Here is a 6,000-nt window from a genome sequence, read left to right on the forward strand (position 1 = left end):
CTGCAGCAGGGGCAGGAAAGTGATGAGGAACTGGGTATGAGAGGTTTTTGTCTTCCTTTGCTTCTGCCATGCATTGCTGTTTGAAGGCCAGTGATCCATTCTGGATTAGTGACCTCCAGGATGGACAGTCGCAAGTGATTTGTTCCCACGACTCTGGGTCAGTGCCGAAACTCTTTAGGGTGTCCTTGTACTGCTTCTGGTGCACCGCGAGAGTGTACTCCTTTTTCAGTTTGCTGTAGTTCAACAGTAATTTGACTTAGTGATGTTTGCCATATTGACAGTTCACGCTTACTTCAATCTGTCAGCAGCACATAACTGCCCTAGCTAACATACGAGGATCATGTTTCCCCCAGAACTGCAAGACTGCTATGACAATTTAGAAAAGTGTGGATAACCTTTTTCACAGGCATGCCACAAATTTAAGTCTGTGCCCTCCGCAGATGCCATTCTGATCCTCTTCCTCCGCCATCTGCTCCCTGTCTAGTGCTCCCTGCCCAATCTGCTCTGTGCCAGGGAGGCTTGTAGCAGGTTAGCCATCCAATTTTAGTGCGAGAGTCTTCAAGGCTTTTTACGTATGGAATTAAGAACAAAGATTTGTTCCTAGCACACTGTGCCCTGAGAGGGTTTCAAGATGTAAACTGTAGTAAGTGTGACAAGACTTCATCATGACCTTATAGAAAATTCAGCTTTCTGATGGATTAAAAAGCCAAACTTTTGGGAACAGTAGGGGCCTGAGGAGTCTTAGTGCTGCATAGAATGTTCAGTTCCAATCTTAATCATCCCTCCGGTCCCATTCATAAGATTTGCCTGTCTTGTCACTACTATTTCTTTTTTTTTTCTTTGCTTTTTACATCACATTAACAAAAAAAAAAATAGTTTCTCCTATAATAACTGACCTTGCTAGTGTTTCTAAGGTCACACAATGACCCAGAATAACAGAAAAGGAAAGAAAAAAGGATAGTCAAAATTAATTTTGTAGCAATGAGATCAAGGTTAATTAAAAAAAAACAACTACTTAAAAGCCAGATGGGGACCATTTATGATAATCTGGTCAGACCTCCTGTTCTACAGAAGCCATACAATTTCCCTCATCAGTTCCTGAGGTGGGGGGAATTCTTAGCTGTCCATGTGAGCTCTCCTTGCAGCACAATTTTCAGCAATACCAGAGTTTATTTTCCATGTGCTTCTAATGGTTACTTCCAACTACTTGAATTGTGTTTTAAAGGTAATAAAATGATTATATTTAATTTGCATGTATAGCAAACTAGGTTGGAATTCAAAGATTTTAGTTTGCAGGTTAGGAACAATTTTACCTGCTTCATACAGATAGCCTTTGTTCAAAGGTAGTATAAATTGTGTGATATTCAGCAGTTTGTAGACAGGCTTTCTTTTCTGGACCCTAAGCCAAGGTTAGGTTAGACTGGCTCCTAAATAACCTTTTTCCCCTCGTATTTTATTCCTTTTCTTGGCTACATGATGTATTTGAAGCAAACATTCTCATCTGGATAACAAATCATTAAGAATATGATGCAGTATCTTATGCAGATGATGTTTCAGTATTAAAAAAAATATCCAACTACACTATCTAAGTGCAGTACTGTGGCTAGCAGGATATCTGAAGCAGCTTTGGAAAATCTGAAATAAAAAGATGATGGATGTACTACCCAGTATAGGAAGGCGGAAAGCAATTCCTTGGTAAATTTCTACACCAGGGGCTCATTTGTAGTGTCTTGTATATGTTTCAGAAAGAATTATAGAGCTCTAATATGCAGAAAATTAATGTGTGTAAAATGAGGTTTTTGATGGCAATAGGTAATGTCTCGTTTCTGATGAAAGAAAATGCTCTCTTATTATGAAACAAACTAGAATGTCAGCTCTTTAAGAGTTACCTGGAGCCTGTTTCAAGTGGTCAGCACCCTGGGGTGTCCTAGGCCTTTTAAAATTAATATTGAATATATGGAATTCCTGTGAAATGTTTGGTTTTAGATTTTGTGTGCATGTCCCCTTCCCCCCTTCAAAGGATAAAAAATGAACTACAGTTTTTAAATGTCTTTATCAGAGTGGGATCTCAGGCTGCCAGAATAGGATTTAGTGCCTGTATCATCCCAGTACTAAAATGGCTTTTGAATTTCTGCACGTTCAAGTGTTATAATTCCTTCTTTTTGAGGTGCACAACCAGCTGGCTGGGACTTGTTCATGCTGTCTCGGTGCTGTGGAATTATACTGAGGAGGAGTTCATACCCCCACCTTCCTTCCTCTAACATCTACTTGTCAGGCCTTTCCAAAGGTCTGGTGGTAAAGATCTGCTGTCTTTACCACCAGGATGGTGTGATTGGAACTGCCAGCTCTGCTTAATTTCTGTTCCCAACTTCAGAGATTTGTTCCTGACATGAAGGGCAGCCCATTCCACAGTGAGACTGGATAGAAAAAAACAAGGTTCATATTTTCTCTCTCATTTAACTCATCACACCTGTGGCATGTTTACAGCTGCTGAGTTTTTATGACTGGGGGAACTTATTAGGGAAGATTTGCCTAGCAATATTTCCAAGTAACTTTGTCCTCCATGCCAGAATTGCTCCGTTGTATTAAACTGATGTGGAATGTCTGCTCTTAAGGGCCATCTGCTCCCTGATATGGGAAAGCTATACCTTTCTCTTTTTCTGTTTCTAATAATTATTTCGTAGCACTTGTCTGTGGTGTTGCCTTCAATCTTGTTCCGCTGCATGTGACCAGCTGCTAAATAACCTCTGAACCACAGGACTTGAATTTCACAGATCTAAACATTCATTCTTACTACAGTTTAGTGATACAGTTAATGTGTTCTTGAGACATTAGTAAATACTTATATTACCTGTATATAGTTTTTATCTTGCTTTAATCCTAAACATTCAATGAAATGGTGCTAAGCATTATATGCTGTGATGCACAATTGCACCATGATTGTATCACTAGATGGTGCTGCAGAGCAGATGCAGAGTTTGGCACGCATAATGCAGCTTTATGTAGTGAAGCCCATGAGAGCTGGAAAAGCATTTGGTTTGTGGGTTTTTTTTGTTTGTTTTTTTTTTTCTCCCGCTTCATTTTTAAATTTCCTAAAGTGCAGTATTAAATTGGCAGCAAAAATCTGCATCTGGGGCCCGCAGGGTATGTCTCTTCTCATGACTCAATAGCTACATTGCTAGAGGCCCAAACCCCTCCCGTATTGGTCCCCAGAATATTATCTTTGAGGGGGTTTCTTGGCTTACCAAATCCATTTAAATAACAACAATATAGAGTCAAGATATTTCATCATCAACTACACAATGCCTGGATTCTAATGTATCCCCTGTTAGTTGTCTTTTCTTAAACATAATATTCCTACTGAGCTCAGGGATTCCTAACAGGCATGTAGTGAATTTTATATTGTAAAAATGTTTGGATATCCTTTAAGTGTACGTTTGTGCATTAAATAAACTAAGATAAAACAGATCCTTGGGCACATTTGGCACAATGCACAGGAATCAAACTGGTAGCTCAGCTCTTGCTCATCTTATCCTAGAGTTGAGCATGAACTATGCCCAGTATGGTAGTCCCAGAGGTCTACTGCTGAATCATGAGAGCCACTGCACATCTTTAGAGCTCATTCTGGGCACTGGAGATTATCTGTCCTGGTGTCCTTTGCTGATACTTATGAGTTGTTGCATGGTTTTTCTGGTTTTGTGCCTCATAGGTATGCGTGAGGGCTTGCAGTGATGATTCTTGGGGGAATACTTTCTAAACTCTTCATATTGCTATGAATCTGATCCCAAGAGAAATATTTTAGGGCAAGGGTGAGCAGACTTTCTTCTTTTACCACCTCTCTTGTCCCCCCCCCCCCCCCAACTTCTCTATTGCTATGCACAGGCACCCACTTTTTTTTTTACCTCTGATTTTAGCTTTAAGAGGCTCAGGTCCTCTCACCTGTAGGGCTGGTTTTTGCTCTTCCCTTCCTCAGCTCTAAACATGCAAGTGACAAATCGGATGTTTGATATCCTCACCTTTTCAGAGAAATGTAAAGATGTCCTTTGCTCAGTCACAGTTACTGGGCAGAAATAAAGTGTTATGGTCTGAGTCTGACGCACTCTGCTCCTCAAGGTATATAATTGCATCAGTCTCAGCTTCATTAAAGAAATTATGATTGCAAAGAAAAGTGACCCATGTTTGGGTAATGTGGTATAAGCTTGAGTCTACAGGGAGTCTGAAAGAGTAGTATGAGGAATACTATGTATTTCAGTGGGATATTAACTCTAAAGCCCACTCCCAAGATGTGTCTACCACTCCCACCCCAGCAGTTGATAATAGATTGAGAATGGCAGCTGATTTAGGCATTCAATCAGATAAGTCTGGCTGTTAAGTAGATGTGGAGGTTTCCTTGCTGCCACTTAGGCTTTTCTGGGGAAGAAGGGTACTACTTTTGTAGTTTGCCATTAGATTGTAGAGGTGGAGAGGGATGGCGGGGTGGGGGTGTGAAATGAAACAATACAGTATCACAGGGAGAGGGCAAAGAAGGCCTTGAGAACAATGTGTGGACAGGCACAGCAGCAGGTCCACTGTTGCTACTTAGTCTTATTTTGGAGCTCTGTGCAGGAGTTTCTGGACAGGGAAATGAAACCCTTCTCCCCTTAAATCCCTTGCGCAAAATGAGATCCTGGAGCAATGGTGCTCAACCTCTGGCCTGTGGGACTGTATCATGTGGCCCATGGGGGTCCCCACAGGTCTGGATATTTAGTGGTAGGGGACCAGTGGAAGGGTCAAGTCTTCCAACTTAACATTACCACTCCGCTGCTACCAAATCTCAGGACCCCTGGGGAACCCTGTAGGTCAGATGACATGACCATGACCACATGCACTACATCAGACATGGCTGGATGCAGTGCATATGGTCAGGCCATGGCCAGCATGTTGGATCACACATGCAGACTGATTCCATGTGCCAGTTCCATGCTGAATCAGGCCTCCAGACTGACCCTGCCCATGGGATCTGGCCCTATATCATTCTTTCAGCCTGCAGGGCTGGAAGCTGACCATCACTGCCTTGGAGGGAAAGAACTCTTGACAGATACTGGGAACCAAATAGCGCTGAATATTAATTGATGTTTGGATTCAATATCTACCTACTTCATCCTGGTTTTTTACTGCTTTTGCAAATCGGGATGGCTGTCATCAAAAAGGGGGGGGGGGGGTTAGGTATTGGGCGTGGATGTTGAGGCAGCACTTGTGTCTATACACTGGGGAGGTCAAGACACAGTTGCAATTTATTTTCTCTCAGCCTCAGAGATGGAGATGTCAGGCTATGGGATTCCAAAATTCTTCTCCCTCTTCTCTCACTAGCAGAGTGCTGCTCAGGAATAAATTATGAAAACCTTACAGCAGCATTCAAGAACTTGTATTGTGCGTGCCCGTGTGCACTTGACAACTTTCTAACTAACAGTTTTTCTGCTGCACTTCTCAGCTACTGTCCCAGAATAATTGTGTTCATAATAATATAGCTAGGAATGTATGAAGTGTAAAGACCCATGGTACCCCATGTGTCTTGTATGTGCCAAGAGTCTGCTTTTACTGATCACCATCCAGTATTTGTCTGGCACCAGTCTTCTGAAAGTAAATTAATTTCCAAGTTGAACAGTTAGAAAAAAAGATCTAGAATTCACCCAGGCTACACTTAAGCCCAGAGCGCACATATTGATACCTAAGAAGCAAGTGGTTACTTGTATAGACTGTATGTGAGCTTATAAGTCAGCTGTGCAGGAACTGTAAGACAGAGCAGGACATAGTCACAATAATAGAAATTCTGAGGTGCAGTGTATATGCAAAAGGGGCAGCCTTAAGGTTTGCACTTCAGACCTTAACTTTCAAATTTTCTCATTTTTTAGTCTTTTAAATGTAAAGTCTTCCCCAGTCTTGTTCAAGAGTGAGAGAGACTGTAATGTGGAATTTTTCTATATCAATTTATCATCAGTCTATTAATAACTTGAATGTACA

This window comes from Alligator mississippiensis, chromosome 3 (assembly GCF_030867095.1).
Source record: "Alligator mississippiensis isolate rAllMis1 chromosome 3, rAllMis1, whole genome shotgun sequence".
NCBI classification, from domain to species: domain Eukaryota; kingdom Metazoa; phylum Chordata; order Crocodylia; family Alligatoridae; genus Alligator; species Alligator mississippiensis.